This window comes from Camelus ferus, chromosome 10 (assembly GCF_009834535.1).
Source record: "Camelus ferus isolate YT-003-E chromosome 10, BCGSAC_Cfer_1.0, whole genome shotgun sequence".
Taxonomy (NCBI): domain Eukaryota; kingdom Metazoa; phylum Chordata; class Mammalia; order Artiodactyla; family Camelidae; genus Camelus; species Camelus ferus.
This window is the reverse complement of record NC_045705.1, coordinates 40,824,824-40,843,770: the sequence shown is the minus strand read 5'-3', so window position 1 is coordinate 40,843,770 and position 18,947 is coordinate 40,824,824. Positions and strand designations below refer to the sequence as shown.

General features: G+C 34.2%; 1 protein-coding gene and 1 long non-coding RNA gene across 9 annotated transcripts in view; one reads left to right on the top strand and one right to left on the bottom strand.

The window, feature by feature from the left end:
• Positions 1 to 18,947, top strand: part of DLG2 (discs large MAGUK scaffold protein 2) — a 1,704,777-nt gene that overhangs the window by 32,995 nt on the left and 1,652,835 nt on the right. The window lies entirely within an intron of this gene.
• LOC116666408 overlaps positions 15,033 to 18,947 on the bottom strand; it is a 14,078-nt gene continuing 10,163 nt past the window's right edge. The window contains exons 2-3 of the long non-coding RNA XR_004323235.1: positions 16,269 to 16,277; positions 15,033 to 15,257 (exon numbers count right to left, since the gene is read on the bottom strand). This is a non-coding gene — a long non-coding RNA (uncharacterized LOC116666408). The remainder of the gene's footprint in view (positions 15,258 to 16,268; positions 16,278 to 18,947) is intronic.

The window sequence follows — 18,947 nt, the reverse complement described above, 5'->3', positions numbered from 1 at the left end:
TATAATATTAGATGTGGATGAATGTGACTTACAACACATGTAGTGAATTGAGGTCGTTTATAGATGTTTGAGTTTGTGCTTATGTGTATTTTGTATATTCCTAATTGGCTTGATTCCATTGGGTGCAGTTTCTTTCCTTCAACATTGTTTCTGGCAGAGAAAATGGTGGTGGGATTCCCAGAGGAAAGCCATGAATAGGGATTTGAGTGGGATATAACATATTGGTTATGTAAAGAAAGGTTGATATATAGGGGACAAGGAGGAAAATGTAGAAATTGAGGCAGAAGAAGGAAAGAAAATCAAACTATAACTGGTAAAAATGTGGAAACATTTTTTAAAGGTGGGACTTTTTTTAAGAAATGAAGCTCTGATATGTTCCTAGGAAACTAGAAGGCAATGTGCATGTGTATGACTGCACAAACTTAGGAAAGATAGGAGTAGACCCTCAGGTCTCACCTCTGACTGATCTTGAGGCTCTTCGTAATCAGAAATTGATGGCTAATGCAGATTTGTAAACTGCCTGGCTGAGTGTTGAAGATATGGCCCAGTACACAGGAGCTCTTCTACAAACTGGGAGAATTTTTGGTCCCGAGTATTAACAAAGCCTCTGTTCCATTGTTGGCTGAACACTAAGCAAATAGTATAGAGACTCCAAAGACTCACGTGACAAAGAATACAGACTTTACAAAATTAATTCAAGTAGTCCACTTAAACGAACAAACAACTACAGCAAGCTGAACAACAAATCCCGAGAAGAGAGAGCCTAAGTTTCATAGTTACCTTATTATATTATTTAACATGATGTCCATCAATAGATGAGTAGATAAACAAATTTTGATATATCTATATAATGGAATATTACTCAACAATAAAAAGGAATAAACTACATGCAACATCATAAGTGAATCTCAGAAACATGCTGAACAGAATAAACCAGATACAAAAGAGTACATACTATGTGATTCCATTTATATGAAATTCTATTAAAAATCTGATTTATTTTGATAGCAGATTGTGGTTGTTTGAGGTTTGGAGTCTGAGGTGGGAGGACAGATTGATTAGGAAGTGACACAAGGGAACTTTCTCAAAAATCCATTTGATAAAATCCTACTGATGGATATTTGGGGTCCAGTTTGGGGCTACTGTGAAAAAGCTGCTATAAACATTTTCACTCTTTTGTGCTGATGGAAATGTTCTGTATTTTGATTATGTGTTGATTATATGACTGTAGACATTTGCCAAAATTCATCAAACTGTATACTTAAAATGGAAGCATCTTACTTTATGTAAATTAGATCTCAGTAAAATTGACTGAAAAAGCCCACTGAGGCTGAAGGAAGTAAAGCTACTTGCTCAAGTTTACATACCTAGTAAGTGACAGAGAGTAGATTGACACACTTACCTATTTGACTCCAAGTTTATCCTTTTTCCATTATGTTATGCAGCCTTTTTATACACACAGAGATGCTCAATGAATACTGAATTGAAAATAAATGGGAGCCGAGGGATTAAAGTTCTTAAAGGTGAGGCAAGAAGTATATATTTCATCCTGAAGATATAATAGATAGGAAAGAATAGGAGAAATAACTTATGTACTCCTTTCTCCATGTTTTTATTGTACCTTGGGTGTATTTATCACATTTTATTATAATTATTTTACACAAATCTCTCTACCACGAGACTGTCATGTAACTCATCTGTAGTAGTTCTGACTGGTACATAAAAGAGCTCAATAAATGGGAATGAATGAATGAATGAATGTGAATTTTGTGTTAGAGCTTTAGAGAATACTAATTATTTGATGAATGGCATAACAGGCCATTTTTGGATTGGAGGAAAGCAGTTCTAAAATAAGCAAATAGAAGACTGGGCTTTGAGCATGGTATAATGAAAATAATGTGGAATTTAGGATTAGATCCTGGCTTTGCCACTTATTAACTGTGTAATTTGGGCAAGTTAATTGACCTCTAAGAGCCCTATCGTTTTTATCTGCAAATTGAAGATGATAATACTTAGGGAGTTGGTTTTGAGGCTATATGAAATAAGATAAATGAAGAGTGTAGCATATTCTCTGGCAAAAACCAGATGGTCAGTATGAATGGTAAACATTTTCCTTATCTCAATTTCTCTTCTCACTGGTATCTAGGAATTCTTAGTGCTAAACTGGACGTCAGTCTTACACCTTGTCTTTTCATATTTACAAGGACTCCAGGCTGAAAGTAATTCAAGTCATTTAAAAATTACCTGGATCAACTTCATTTTCCCCACTGCTGGTGACTTTTATATTTGACTCCAAAATTCACAGTAGAATTATGCCAGCAATAGTGGGTATTCTTACTTGTAAGCAGGAGCCTTCAATGACATGCTCTGGTAATACAGTTTTCCTTTCAAGCCAAGGTGGTGTTTTGCTTTTTGAAAGAGTAGAAAGCATATTTCTATGGTTAAGCAAATGGACTTAAAAAATTGACTTGGAGGTTATTAGCTGTGTAATCTTGAGACTTAATCTCTGTGAGCTTCAATTTCCATATCTGTAAAAAGGAGCTAAAAATACATAATGAATTGTTTTAAGGATTAAATGAGGTTTTAAACGTGAAATATGTAGCATAGTAACTGAAATATTGTAAGTGTTCAATAAAATCATTGCTGTAAGCATCATTATTAAATTATTCAGGAGAGCAATCTCAATGAGAAGATTTATAGATCTAAGAGTTCTGCAGCAATGACTGATGGGAACATTTGCAAGTTTTATAGTATAGTGAGGTTAGTATACAATGCTGTCTATTAGTGTGGAACTAGATGTGCTAACAAGTCCTGTGGAGTTGATTTGACAAGAGTCTTTTTTTATGTTCAGTACATTCAAATACTCAACTGCCAAATATGCCTCTTGCCTTCATTTTGCTGTTACTTTAGACTTCTAATTGCCAAATTTAAGAGAAATTTTGCAACCTGGTGAACAGTGGCTTAAACTTTAAATTGAAAATCATATATATAGTTTCCCTATTGTAATATTGGCAGGAATTTCAGGGTTTTTAGGAGTACTTTTGTCACTCACTGTCAGCAAAAGCAAAGAAAAAATGGAAGTTTCCACAGCTTTTTAAAAAAGCAGCTTTATGGAGGTTGAGTTTACTTACCATAAAATTTGCCTATTATAATACAACAATTCAACAATTTTTAGTTAATTTATAGAGTTTTGAAACCATCACCACAATCCAGTTTTAGAACATTACCGTCACATAAAAAGGGTGGGCTACCCCTCCAACTATCTGAAATAAGCTCTGGGATCCCTGGGCCCTGGAGCCAGACTCCAGGAACCAGCTCTGCCTGCTAGTAGTCCAGCACTAACCCCAGGATCTGGCTTCTTCTGCCACTGGGTGGGCAGCATCACCAGTGTCTTCAGGACCCTGACTCCACCCACCAGTAAGCCAGCACTAGCCCAGGGCCCCCTAGGGTTCCACAACCAGAACCCACGACCAGGCCCCATCCACACAAGGAAGGGCCTCAAAATCAGACTAGGGACCAATCAAGCCCACCAGACTGCCCACATAATCAGGCAAAGGACCTGTACTCTGAAAACTATAGGACACTGATGAAAGAAATTGAAGACACAGATGGAAAGATACACCATGTTCTTGGATTGGAAGAATTAATATTGTCAAAATGGCTGTACTACCCAAGGCAATATACAGATTCAGTGCCACCTCTATCAAATTACCAATGACATTTTTCACAGAACCGGAACAAAAAATTTTAAAACTTGTATAGAAACACAAAAGACCCCAAAGAGCCAAAACATTCTTGAGAAAGAATGAAGCTAGAGGAATCATGCTCCCTGACTTCAGACTCTACTGTGAAGTTATAGTAATCAAAACATCATGGTACTGGCACAAAAACAGACACATAGGTCAATAGAACAGGATAGAAAGCCCAGAAATAAACCCACATACTTAAGGTCAAGTAATCTATGACAAAGGAGGCAAGAATATACAATGGAGAAGAGACAGTCTCTTCAGTAAGTGGTGCTGGGAAAACTGGACAGCTACACGTAAAGAATGGAATTAGAGCATTCTCTAACACCATATACAAAAATAAACTCAGAGTGGATTAAAAATCTAAATACTAGATACTATGAGACTCCTAGAGGAAAGCATAGGCAGAGCACTCTTTGATATAAATCACAGCAATATTTTTTGATCCTTCTAGAGTAATGGAAATAAAAGCAAAAATAAACAAATAGGACCTAATTAAACTTAAAAACTTCTGCAGCAAAGGAAACCATAAACAAAAGGAAATGATAACCGAGGAATGGGAGAAAATAATTGTAAACAATGTGACTGACAAGGGCTTAATTTCCAAAATATACAAACAGCTCATACAGCTCAATATCAAAAAACAGACAACCCAATCAAAACATGGACAGAAGGCCTAAATAGACTTTTCTCCAAAGATAACAAACAGGTGGCCAATAGGCACATGAAAAGATGTTCAGCACTTGCTAATTACTAGAGAAATGCAAATCAAAACTGCAATAAGGTTATTACCTCACACCATCAGAATGGCCGTCATTAAAAACTCTACAAATAATAAATGCTGACGGGGGTGTAAGAGAAAAGGGGACCCTCCTACACTGTGCAGCCATTATGGAAAACAGTATGGAGATTCCTCAAAAAACCAAAAACAGACATACCATATGATCTAATAACCCCACTCCTGGGCATATATCCAGAGGGAACTCTAAGTCAAAAGGATTCATGCACCCCAGTGTTCATAGCAGTACTATTTACAGTAGCCAAGACATAGAGACAACCTAAATGTCCACTGACATATGACTGGATAAAGACAATGTGGCATATTTAATATAATAGAATATTACTCAGCCATTAAAAAGAATGAAATAATGCCATTTGCAGCAACATGGATGGACCTGGAGATTATTATACTAAGTGAAGTAAGTCAGAGAGAGACAAGTATGATATGGTATCCTTTATATGTGGAATCTAGAAAAATGGTACAAATGAACTTATTTACAATAACAGACTCATAGACACAGAAAACAAACTTATGGTTACCAGAGTGGAAAGGTGGGAGAGGGGTAAATTAGGAATTTGGGGTTAACAGATATATACTACTTTATATAAAATAGATAAACAACAAGGACCTCGTGTATAGCACAGGGAATTATATTCAATATCTTGTAATAACCTATAATGGAAAAGAATCTGAAAAAAAATTTATAAATAACTGAATCTCTTTGCTGTACACCTGAAACTAACACAACATTGTAAATCGATTGTACTTGAATTAAAAAAAAAAACTTTTTTGTTTTCTACAGCCTGTGGGACCCACAAACACACTCCCTGCTGTCCACAAAAGCCAGGAAATCAAAGGGTGTGTCTTCTGCAGCAGCTGTAAAAGCTGGGGTGCCAGGCATGTGTAGAAGCTCCTTATAGGGAGATAATGGTGATTTGAAGCTGGCTACAGAGAGAATGCAGAGTGGTATCTGCTGGCTCCCCAGGTCTCTAGGGAGGAGCATAGTCTATCCCTAGATGGATACTAAATTATAAATCTGACCCTCAGGAAGCAGCTTTTCAAGTATGCTAAAAGGCCTCTTTTAGAAAGGACTGGTAAATTTTGCATTTCTGTTTGCTCCTCCTGCACTGAGCTGTAGGGGAATAGCTGTTTAGGAAGTGTTTCTTTGTTTGCTTGTCTTTTGTGTGTGTGTGTGTTTTGCTGGGGGGAGGTAATTAGGTTTATTTATTTATTTATTGATGGAGGTACTGGGATTGAACTCAGGACCTTGTGCATGCTAACCATGCACTCCACCACTAAGTATACCTTCCCTCTGTTTGCTTCTCTTTTGGAACCTAGATTTCAAGCCTCACTGGCCACCAGAGTCAGGTGATCAAGGGGTGAGTCCCCTGGCAGCATCTGCAAAAGTCAGGTGCCAGACATGTGCAGAAGTTCGTTTCAGAGATACTCTGGTGATCCATATCACTGTTGGCTTTTTCTCATTCTCCCAATGTGTGGTAGTTGCTCAGATAGTTTCTGGATTTGTTGTAGAGGGAATCGTTATGTGTGTAGCTGTAGATTCAGTGTGACCATGGGAGGAGGTGAGTTCAGGAGCTTCCAATGTTACCATGTTGGACCAAAACTCTTTGCCCATTTTAAAATGGAGTTGTCTGTCTTATTATTAAGTTTTAAGAGTTATTTTATATTGTGGATACAAGTTTTTTTTCTAGATATATTAACTGCAAATATTTCCTCTAACCTTTAGCTTGTCTTTACTTTTGAAACAGTGGCCATTTAAAAATGGTTTATTGTTTTTATTGTGAAATTTACTGAATTTTTCTTTTAAGACTCATACGTTTGGTATCATATCTGAAATTCTTTCCTGGTCCAAAATGTTGAATGTTTTCTTTCTTTCTTCTAGACATTTCGTGTTTACTTTTTTAGCTTTTACATTTAGGTCTATGATCCATTTTGAGTTGTTTATGTATTGTGTGAAGTAAAGATGTGAGCTGTGCCCTATCCCCCCCCCCCCTTTTTTTTTCCTTTTTTCTTGTGGATTTCCAATAGTCTCAACTTCACTTGTTGAGAAGACTATCCTTTCCCCCAATGAATTGCCTTGGCACCTTGTGGAATAGACAACTATTTTAGTTCCTGGAAGAATGAGACAATATTTTGTAGTTTTTTTTCTTGGCCTTGATAACTAATTTGCAATTTAGATTTAAAAGGCTTTTCCATTTCCAAGGAAATCAGTCTTTCACCACCCAAATTATGGTATCTATAGGATGTACACAGAAAATCACAGCCACATGATTACTTAAGTAACAATTAACTTTGTCAACTAATTGGAAAAACTAGTTGTTATTTTTTGATCCAGTAACAAGAATTTGGACTCTAAAAATCCAGTGTTAAGGTAATATTCTACTCAAGAGCAAAGCAAACCTATTCATGTTTAATCAAAGGAATAATTTATTTAAAGTTGGGAGCAATACAATTCTATAAATATATATACATTCACTTGACACGGTTGTTTTTCTTTCAGATAGATAATAACTCCTGTGTGTACTTTTTAGATTTAGTTCTGATATGTAAACTTGTGACATCATGTGCTGTGTTTGTGAGAACAGATCCATTTATTTCTTATACACTGGTTCTCTCAGCTTGTGTTACTACTAACTCATAGTTGCTACTAACCATATCTATAATTTCATCCTTTTTAAAAAATGTGTTCTTATTCCTTCTACTTTTTTTTTAAAACATTTTTTATTGATTTATAATCATTTTACAATGTTGTATCAATTTCTACTTTTGATATTAGGTGTTGAGGCTGATAAAAACAAACTTCTCCCCACTATCACACCAGAGATTTTTGTAAAAAAGATTTGAGATTTAAGACACTTTGCTCTTTTTGCTGGTATTGGTTTTTCTATATGGACAACTATAATGCTTAAAAAAACTTTGATATGATATTTGCCTCTTAAAAATTTCCCAAGTTTTTAATTTCCATTATATAAAACTTGCTTTTCAGAGCTTTTGCTTTTCTGTGAATTTAGTCATCTAATGAAATTAGTTTTTTCTCTGTATTTTTGAGATAACTAGAAGAGAGAATGAACTTTGTAGTGAAGCTTTGACTGAAATTACTCATTTAAAGAAAATTCTGAAGGTTCTACTATGATAGTGGGAGGCTTTTTCTGTTATTTTGCTGTCATTCTGATTACCTGATGCACATGGGTGGGCTTATAATATTTCTTGAGTTGTTAAATTTGATCAGCTGTCCAGTTAATCACATCTGCTACCACATCTGTGCACTGGGTTTCCTTAGACTTTTGAATTTTAGAGGAACGATTCTTAGTAAGAACATTAGTTATACAGAAGGTATCATAAAACTGCTGTTCTGAAGAAATGCTTTAAGATCAAAAGGCCTGATAATGTATTTATAAAATCAATTTGCCAACACTAGCAAGATTACATGCAAAATAATAACCAGCTTGACTTTGTAAAGAACAATTTCAGACTGATACAATATACTGTTATGATAGGCCTGGGATGTCAAAGGAAGTTATAAATTATGAAGAAATCATAATATGAACTTATTTAAAAGTAATTTTGATCAATTACAGTGGCTTTCAGAATGAACTTTTCAGAATCCTGGAGTCAGTGGGTAAGTGTGGACAGAGGTGGGCAGGATGCTAAACCAGTGAGGTGCTAGGTTCTCCATGTAAATTTCAACTGGAGTAGATCTTGAGTTTTACATAATAAATTTCATGTGAATGTGATAGTAAATACACAATGAATAGCCTTTCGGACTTGATTCCTAGAACATTGTATTAGAGATCGATAAAATGCATCTCAGTGTAAACCTTACTTTTAAGTGAGTAACAAAGTTTTACAAAAATTGTTATGTGAAAACTCATTAATTTCAAGGATTGCTTGCTGGAACGTTTTTGTTAGGTTACATAAATAACTAATATAGAACAATTTGAAGTTACTAATACTACAGATCTGTATACTTAAAGAGTATAGGAATCTTCTGATGTAATTTAAAAGTACAGTCCTGGAGTTGGCTTGCTAATTAATGTCTTATTTAGAATTTTGGTGTCTCTGTTTATGTGAGGTTGGACTATAATTTTCTTCTCTCATACTGTTTTTGTCCAGATTTTGAACCAAGTTTACATTGGCTTCATAATTAGGGGAGCTCTATCTCATTGTCTGTTCTCTCGTACATTTTGTACAGAAAATGGGGTTGTTAGTTCCCTGAAGATGTGATAAAACTTGTTTGTGAAATTTTCTGTCCATAGTGTCTTTGTAGGTTGATTTTTTGATTTATGCTTCAGTATCTTAGATGGTTATAGGTCTGTTAAAGTTGTATATTTCTCTTTAGTTAAAGAAAATTATATTTTTCCAGGAAGTTGTCCGTTTTGTCCATTGCTTTCAAATTTGTTGGCTTAAGGTAGTTCATACTATTCTCTTATGATCTTAAATCTCTACTTATATTTGAGTCTGTTTCTTATTTCTAATAGTGTTTTTGTTTTTTTTTCTTTTTTTGGGATCAGTATGGTCAGAAGTTTGACAACTTCACTATTCTTTTCAAAGACCTAGTTTTTGCTTTTGTTAATCTGCTCTGTACTATTCTTTGCATTTTCTTAAAAATTAAATTTGATTCACATCTTTATTCTTCTGCTTTCTTTTGTTTAATCTGTTGTCTTTTAAAAACTTCTTGAATTGAAATCTTGGCAAATAGTTTTCTAGTGTTTTTTTCTTCTCTAATATATGTGTTTCACCTGTTAAGTACCACTTCAGCTGCAATCTACATGTATTTATATGTCTTGTTAATTGCTAAATTTTTGATATATCTATTAGTAAATGGAAATTTAAACAATGAACTATTTAACTATAATTTCTATGTAATATAATTTTATGTAAAATGTTAAGGTAATTCTAAGTTGATTTTCTTTTCCTCTTTGATCTCCAATTTTATGGCTTTATGTTCTGCAGATTAACTCTTGGTATTTAGTATTTGTTGAGAGATGATTGTAATCTGTTATGTGGGTAGTTTTTGTGTTTAGTTTGTACATGGAAGGAATATTTTTCCTTAACACTGCTTTTTATATTCCACTTTTTTTGGTATGTAGTTTCCTCACAGATCATGTAGTATCTTTGAGTAAGAGTCTATCAGGGTCAATTTTTTTTTTAATGTGAAATGTCTTTATTACTGGATGCAGTTTAGCTGGAAATCCTTCAAGTCCTTATTCAGAAGTACCTTAATGAGGCTTAACTTTAACCTATTTAAACTTGTAGCCTACTGTAACCTCAGCTCTATTTCTCACTTCCTACCTCACTTGGCTTACTTAATTTAAAAATATTTATTATAGGTTAACATATTACATATTTTGTGTATTTTTATGTTTATTATTTATCCTCTCATGATATAAGCTCCCTGAAGGAAGGAATTTTTATCTACTTATTCACTAATGTATTCCAACACCTAGAACAGTGTCTGGCACATAAAAAGTGTATGGGTAAAAAATACTTAATATTTATTGAATGAAAGAAAAAGTAAGCTTAGATTCTTGGTTCACATTTATATTTTCACTTGTAGAAATTATTTTATTCCTATCACCAGGATATTGGCTCCATGAAGGCAAGAATTTTTGCTTGTTTTTTTTTTCACTGCTGTATCCCTACAGCCTAGAACAGTGGCTGGCATTCTATAAATATTAGTGAATTAATGGAATAATAATTACATTACTCTATCTAATTGTTTTCTCTTGCGTTTAATGTGTCTTTTCTGATTTGCTTTTAACATTTTCTTTTTGTCTTTGATTATCTGCAGTTTCTCAGTGATGAATCTCAGTGATGTATCCCCGTGATGCATCAGAAAAAAAAGATTTCTTATTAAATTTTTGCCCAGGAGCCAATTGCTTCCTGAATCTGATCATGGTTTTCATGAATTATGGTGAATTCTTAGCTATTATCTTTAAAAAATTTACTCTTTATTTCTCTCCTGGAACTCCTGTTTAAATAGACGTATGACTGCCTTCTTCATTCTGTCCTCCATGACTCTCATCCTCTCATTTGTATTTTCTATTTCCTTACTGCATTGCATTGTGGGTAATTTTTTCATCTGTCTCCCCATATAATAATTTTCTCTTCAGCGATATCTAATCTGCTAATTAATCTGTTGCAATTTTAAAATGTTGGTGATTATTTTTTTTTTATTTCTAGAAGTTCTGTTTTTTTAAAAAATTGCTTATTTTATCATGAAGTCCTTTCAGTGTGTTTTTTTCTGTGTTTCTATTTTTATTTTTTTTTACCTTTTTAAATAAGTCTAAGAGTATCTATTTTGAAAGTGCACATTGTCTTGTTTTCTAAAGCATTTTTGGGGGTAAAAATGGTATTTTACTCATTTGTTATGTATACTGACTCTCCATTATGGTGAATCAAGTCCTCATTTGATTTGAAATCTTCATCAGGAGTCTGTTTTTCCATGAGAGTCATATGTGTTGTGGAAATATCCCTAGGGATAAGTTTTGTGTTTATTTTTGTTGGGTACTCCAGGAGTCCTTCTGATCTGAGGCCAGTTTAAAAAAATTTCTTGGTTTGGGAATCTTGCCACTCATGGGTAGTGCAAGATTGGAGCTTTGATTTCTCACAGGAGACTTCCCTTTTCCACTTACAGTGCTCAGTGGTAGTAAACATTCTTGCCATTGTCTTGGGCTGGAAGATGGATGCTTTAAAAAAAAAAACAAAACCTATTTCATGAATAGGAAACTTTCAGGTTCTAGTAAAGGGAATTTTATTTCTAGACTTTGCAGTGGTCCCTGCCCAGACGTTAAAGTTGTGATCCCAAGGCTTTAGGATTTTATATACCTGGGTTTGATCATTTGCTCTGACCCCTGAAGTCTCAGAAACTGTGATTATTATTATAGTTGAGTTCCCTCTATTTCTCTCATGTTGTGGATTTCCCCTTTCTTTTTAAGCTTTGATATATACTTAGTATTTGGGAGCTATATTTCACACAGCATTCTGTATGTTTGTAGTGGGAAAAGATCTTCAGTTGCTCACTGTGGAACATTGTTAGACTAGAAGTCTTAAATAGGAGTACTCTACTATTGAGACAAAAATTCAGAAATAAATTAACTAAATCTGAATTTGATGCTATATTTCTCTACTATTACATGTAACATCAGTACATTAGTTTCAGTAATACAATGTCATGTGTCTCATAAAATTGTTATTAATTTAAACATTAATGGTTTTATAGCTTTCTATATTTTTAATTTGTAGATTTGTGTAAATTTAGTTAAAAAGGAACCATATGCATAATATTTTATGTCTAATTTTGCTTGTGTGTACTTATGGCATTATTATAGTGAAAATTTAAATTAACATTGGAGGTCCATTATAATTATTTTTCATTAAAAAGAGCTCAAGTCTGAGAAATGCTGAACTAATCATGACTGCAAAAAAATTACATTTAGAATGATTGTATTACATTAAACTTAAGCCTAGATTTGTCTCTTAACCATTATTGCTGACATATTAGTTCATCTTTTGGGGTTAATCATTACTCTTTTCATTTTTCTATACCTAAAGCAAATTTATCTTTAAGGTATATACTTCCTAGTATATATAGTATGTCTAGTATTTACATATATTATTACTACCTCAATAATGTTCTATAGGAATGGGCACTGATTTTTCAGAATTATTTGGGAATGTTATTTAAAACATACATGTCAGTTATACTTTACTTCCCCCAGACACTTTTCTTTCTTGACTATAAGACACAATTGTTTCTGAAAAGTTTTTCTCAGGATACCAGTGGTTTAACTTGTCCTTCCTCTGTGTAGGCATTCCTCATTCAATAATCTAATGCCTATCATCTCAGAGGACATGACCTTGAATATGACAGGGAATAGGACCTAGGGAAAGCATTTTAATGTTTACAGTAAACAGGAGTCAATTTGAACTTGGGAGTTACCCAGAGGAGGCCTTTTATAATGCAAAATACCGGGGATGGGATTTACTTTACCTAGACCAGCCAGTTGCCATTCTTGGTAGTGTTTCAGCTTTAATCCATTGCCACCTGTATGGGCCATCTAGCTGATCCACTTAATCTCTATTCATGACTATCAGGGATTTCTGGTGTCACTGAATTTGGTAGCATGCCAGACAACCCAGCAGATCCTAGAAGGTCAAAAGCGATATTCATTTGTTTCTGTCCTCTACTCCCAACCTATACAGTACCCAAGAGACACTGTTAAGATTAACTTCGTCATTAACCATCCCTGTCTCATTGACAAGATACATCTTGGTGGTGGTGGACATGCTCACCAGAGATGGCACAGATTTTCCTCTGACCACATTCTTATTTAGTCTCTTTCTGTAGTTTAGAATGGAAATGCTTTGAAAAAAATTATAAAATTTGTTTTTATTGTGAAATACTCAAACATAGAAAAGCATAAAGGAGAGAGTCAATCGGCTATAGCTATGCCTAGCAATGATATTGCCTACAGATACTAACATTGATAGATATTCTTTAAAACATTTAAATCCACATATACACAAACACGTATGTACATATATGTCTTATATATATCTGACTGATATATTTGACTATTTTCATTTCTTTTTATATGCCTTTGGGCTAGGACTGACTTTTATTCTTTAAAACATTAATTCAGTGTTGAAATTATTTACTTTGACATTTTTGGCTATGAAATGTCATATCTATGGGTTGTGCTATGACACAAAAAGGAAGAATGAAGAATCACAGAATTATATAATTTAAGATCTAAAAGAGATCTTTGAGAATTTTAAGTCCTCCTCTAAACCCCAGAGCTGACAGACAGATCAGCATTCTTTCCATGGTCCATTTTGTCATATATTATGCATACTTATAAAGAAAAACAAAAGCTGATATTGAAGATATGAGTATTTACTTTAAACAATAAAGCCTTATTCATAAATTTGCTTTCCACATAAACTAAAATTTTTCATTTTATTCACCTTTTCAAAGGACCTTACATCATTCATTGACTGGTCAGATATAGAAGTATTATTCCATTTGTTTGCAATTTAATTTATGCAAAATATTGTGTAAGTTTGTTGGAGGGTACTCTTCAACATAATGTATTTTAAGAAGATGGGTTAACAATGAAGGTGGTACTCCATTTCTTTTGGTGTAATTCTTAGTTAGGTGGAACTCAGAAGTAAATTTAGAATTATAACTAAAATCTTGTTAAAGTTACCTAAAATGAGGAGGAAAGTAAGGAAAAAGAAATGAGAAGAAAGCACCAGCAGGACAAAAAGTAGTGTTTTGAAAAGAATTTATTTTGTTCTCTGTAGGCACACATGTGTGGGTGGTTTTCACAATCCTGAAGTTGTTGTAAATAAATTAGCTGTAAAGCAGTCACAGATTTTTTTTTTTTCTTAGTCCTCTAAATTACTTCAGGTATCAAGCTGAGAAGTCTGTGGGGCTTTTAGTAACAGCACAGTTTTATATTATGATTTTTTAAAAGCAGACACAGAAACAACTCAAATAATTCCATTTATATCTGAATTAATATCTTCAGGCATTTCTGGATTTATTAGCAATTCAATAAGAAACCTGTATTAGGAGATATGGAGTAATTACAAAAGAATGGGAAGGATAGAAATAAAAGGGCACTGAATTTATAATGCAGGGATTTGGCTGAAGTGATCACTTTTTTGTGATTAGAGAGCAGTGGATAAAATTTTTAATCCTTAAAGGTAATTTTCTCTGCATTCAAATCTGTATTTTTTACACTTACTCTACTAATTATTCCACTGCAAATGTCAAATCAGTAGTAGTTTTGTAAGCCATCTCAAGGGATTTTCTAAGTCATTTACTGACTCAAATTTCATAAAGCCCATTAGTGTATATTATAATAATAGCTATTTATTGAAGATAAAACAGATATTTATAAACAGTGATATCCATTAACTGTATGAAATTGGAAAAATAAGTTACTTTTTTACGCCTGGTTCCTTACCTGTTAAATCTGATTTCTTGTTTTGAATACTGTATTTAAGCTAGCTGACAGCTTTTGCATTGTAAATTGGCAGGAAAGATTCCTGTCCAACCAAATGCCAATCTTGTTTCCAAAAGTTAGGACCCAAAATGTAAGTTCCATTATATATTCTGAATGTACTTTGGTTTTTTTGTGTTTCAGGTTTTTTGTTTTTTTGTTTCGCAAGGGGAGGTAATTAGGTTTTTTAATTTATTTTTAGAGGAGGTACTGGGGATTGAACCCAGGACCTCGCTGTGTGCTGAGCATGTGGTTTACCACTTTAGCTATACCCTCCCCCACTTACCTGTTGAATGAAGAAATGTTGGACACAAGTTTGTGTGCCTGACACACAGTGAGGCCAAACAAATCAAAATGTTGGAATTTGGAGTGGAGGAAGATTTATTGCAGGGCCAAACAAGGAGAACAGGTGGCTTGTGCTCAGAAAACCTGAACTTTCCAATGGTTTTCAGGGAAGCATTTTTATAGGCAAAAATTGGGGTGAGGGCTGCATGCAGGGTGTGTGACTTTCTTCTGATTGGATGGTGTTAAGGTAATACAGTGGTGTTCCAGCAATCTTGGGTTCAGTCTGAAGTTACTATCCTCCACCTGGGTAAGGGCCTTAGTTCCTGCAGAGGAACTGAAAGATACTGTTATGTATATTCCTTGAGGAGGAACCAGGACCCTGCTTTCAATTGCTGCACTATTGTTTCTTGATTGCTCCTCCTATGCGTCTTTATTCCCTTATTTCTCTAATTAGAAATTGCTGAATCTGTCCTTTGGAACTCAAGGAAGGTCTAGGAGGCTGAAGCCTTTTTCCTACAAACAAGAATGAGAACCAAGCAATCAGAAGAAAGTCACACATCCGGTTGCCCTCACATCAAATTCTGCCTATAAGAACTTTTCCCTGAAAACCATCAGGGAGTTCAGGTTTGTTGAGCATGAACCACCTGTACTCCTTGCTTGGCTCTGCATTAAACCTTTCTCTGCTCTAAACTCTGGCGTTTCAGTTTGCTTAGCCTCTCAGTGCCTCTAGCTCATGAACTTTCATTCGGTAGCAAAACTATTAATAAACTTCCTGTCTCTGTGAATTTACTTATTCTGAACAATTCATACAGATGGAGTCATACAATATGTAGCCTTTTATGACTGACGTCTTTCACTTAAGATAATGTTTTCAAGGTTCACCCATGTTGTAGCATGTATCAGTTTTTCATTCCTTTTTAATATTCAATAATAATAATTATTATTCACATATTATTTATCTATTTATCAGTTGATAGACATTTGGGTTGTTCCCCCATTTTTGGATATTATGAATAATGATGCTGTGAACATTTTTGTATAGATTTTTGTGGGAATATGTTTTTATTTTTCATCAGTGTATACCTAGCAGTAGAATTGATGATTTATATGGTAACTCTATGTTTAACTTCTTGAGGAACTGCCAAACTGTTTTCCAAAATAGTTTCACCATTTTATAATCTCACCAGCTATGTATGAGAGTTCCAGTTTCTCCACATTCATAAAATATGGAATTAAAAACATCTTTTTATTCATGTGTTTAGACAACACAAATTATTAAGAGCAAACCACTGTGCACAGAAGTAAACATGACATAATGTCAGCAGTACTATAATGTTTATAATATCTACAATGTGTGAAATAAAATTTATATTTTATGGCAAGATGAGAAAAATTAAACATAAAATGTTTTCTCTGTTCTTTGACTTCCTCTCTCTCCCCTACATTATACATTGACCACACCTCCTTCATGGGCAGGAATACCTGCTCAACCATACAGGGCAGCATTTTCCTAACATCAGCAAAACATCAAAAGGATCAGTTATCCTTAAAAGGTAACATTTCTTCTTGATCTTGTAAGGGGCCACAATGACGCTTAGGTCTGGATTGTAAACTGTCGATTATACATTATTTAATGTACAGCCCTCTGTCTCAAAAAAACCTTATATAACTGTGCCTTGACTTCTAACAGGTGGAATAGTTCTCGGAGCTTTCTGAGATGCTCTTCCTAGGATATAATCCTCAAATTTGGCTTGAATAAAATTTTCCATTTCTTTCTTAGATTGGCTGATTAACATCTGGAGTGATTCTGTTCTTTACCCTCACAAAACTTAGCTAAACACTCCATAGCACCACACTGCAAAGCAGACAAAAAAGTCCAAATTCCTTAGCATAGTCTACAGAGCTCTCTATGATCTCCTCCCCTTTCCCAGTCATTTCTTGCCACGAGTCACAACCTCTTTCTAACCTTTATTCAAAAGCAAGTGGAATCAAAAGCATACTCTAGTCAATTAGAAATAAAATCACAGTGAAGCAACTTTGGCATCTCTTTGAGCCATGTAATTTCTTTTCATATATTCCAAGATAACCGGATTGTAAAATGTGTATTGTAAATAACAAAATGAAATAGCTTTTGTTTTGTGGGACTTTTAGCATAAGATAAAGTTGGCAGAAAGGTATGGGACATTAAACTGATGCCTTTGGTTTCAGGATAATTTATTTGTATTCCTTTCTGACAAATTAGTATCTGGGGTCAGTTATTTATTAAGGGCCCGCTTTAATAGGGTCATTGGTATATAAAAGAACTGCTTACCTTTTTGCTTTTTAAATTGGGAGAGTCTTCTCTTCCAAAAGTGGTATTAACAGACCAGGTTAAAATGAAAGGGAGTGAGGAATGACAACACTGAATATTACTGTCCCGGAAATGATGATCTGTTCTATCTGTAGACCATTCCTTATGGGTATCAATGGCTGGTTTATCTATGACACTTGTGTATCTTAAGCCTATAACTGTTTCTGTTCATAAGTGGAGGAAAGGGAAATAAAAGTAAATGAATACATAATAATTTCTGAATGAGACTTTCTACAAGGAGGCCTAGAGGATACCAGCAGGTGATCTGTGATGGAATCACTAAGCCTGAAGCCTGCCTGTTCCTCATGAAGAACAAAGATCAGGGAACTGTCTTGGAAAATCTTCTAAGAAACTCTGCTAGAGCTAGCTCCCAGTTAACATTCTGTTGTCTTTTTTTTTTTTTTCTGAGTGTTTTAATCTCTGAATGAATAATAATAATGAAAAGATATATTAAATACTAGTTTGCTTTTAAACTTGTGCTTTCTTTCATACTTAAGAGCACTTTTTCTTTCATATGCTATATAATATAGAGGATCATGTAAGTGAGAATCTAAAAAAGCTAGGGATTCTGACAGTCAAAAATCTTCTCTTACTGTATATAAATTATACCTCAATAAATTAAAATTTTTTTTCTTTATATTGGCTCTCTATTTGAATAGCAGTGGGTAGAGCACTGTGGTTAAATATCTAGTTTCTGCAGTCAGATTCCCTGGGTTTGTTATCCCAGGTCTTTCAAAATTCTACCTATGTGAACTTGGGAAAGTTGATAAGCATTTCTGTTCCTTAATTTATTATCTATCAAATGGGTACCACATTAGCATCTTTCTCATAGGATTATTGTGTGATTTAACATAATTAATTCAAAGATTTTTAAATGTATTTTTGTTATCAACTCCAGGATGAGTTGATAATTTCTAATTTTATCTCTCACTGTGTGTCTCCCCCTGCCCCTCTGCCCCCATGAATCCAGATTAGGTCACAGGCTCACTTTATTGTACTTCCATGCTTTCGCAGGTACACTCTCCCTGTTTTCTTCCAGCTGCGGTCTCCGACCATATTTTCTCCTCCCACCAGGACTTATGCCTCTAGCCTTCTCAAGTATTTTCATTGCTCTTTAAAAATCCCTCTCCTGTAACAACAATCACAGTCTACTTTTGTTTGCTCTATTGGATTGTGAGCTTTTGGATGAGAGGCTCTAATTTTGTCAGATGTGATTCATTTTTGAATGCCCGGAAGTGCTGGCACAAAGCAGATACTTTAAAAAAATTGAATTGAATTAAATACTGGCTTGGGCTACTGAGGTTGTAGAAATTAGGGGTGGCAATTCTTACTGTGTTCACTTTGCCCTATTTGGTGCAGTCTTGCCTTGTGATCCTGGACTAAGAAACTGGTGATGATCCACATGCTACATCACTTGAAAGAGCTTCTCCAACATCTCTAAGTATGCGACTTATTTTGGAATCCAGAATAATGGAATAATAGCACTATCATTGTTTTATAATTCTTGTTTTAAAATTTGGGTCAAAATTGGTGTTATATTTATAACAACCAAATGATCTTATACACTTGACATTTTAAAATAATCGCACTAGTTTTTATAAATCTTTTTAATGAGTAGTATAGAAAGAGAATAATAAGAGAATACCATATTTTAAGAGTTATTTGTTTTAATATGATATTTTTGGAAAAATCTGTCTAATTTTTAAAATTTACTTATATAATTTAAGTATAGGGAGTGCAAGAAGTTTTTGAAG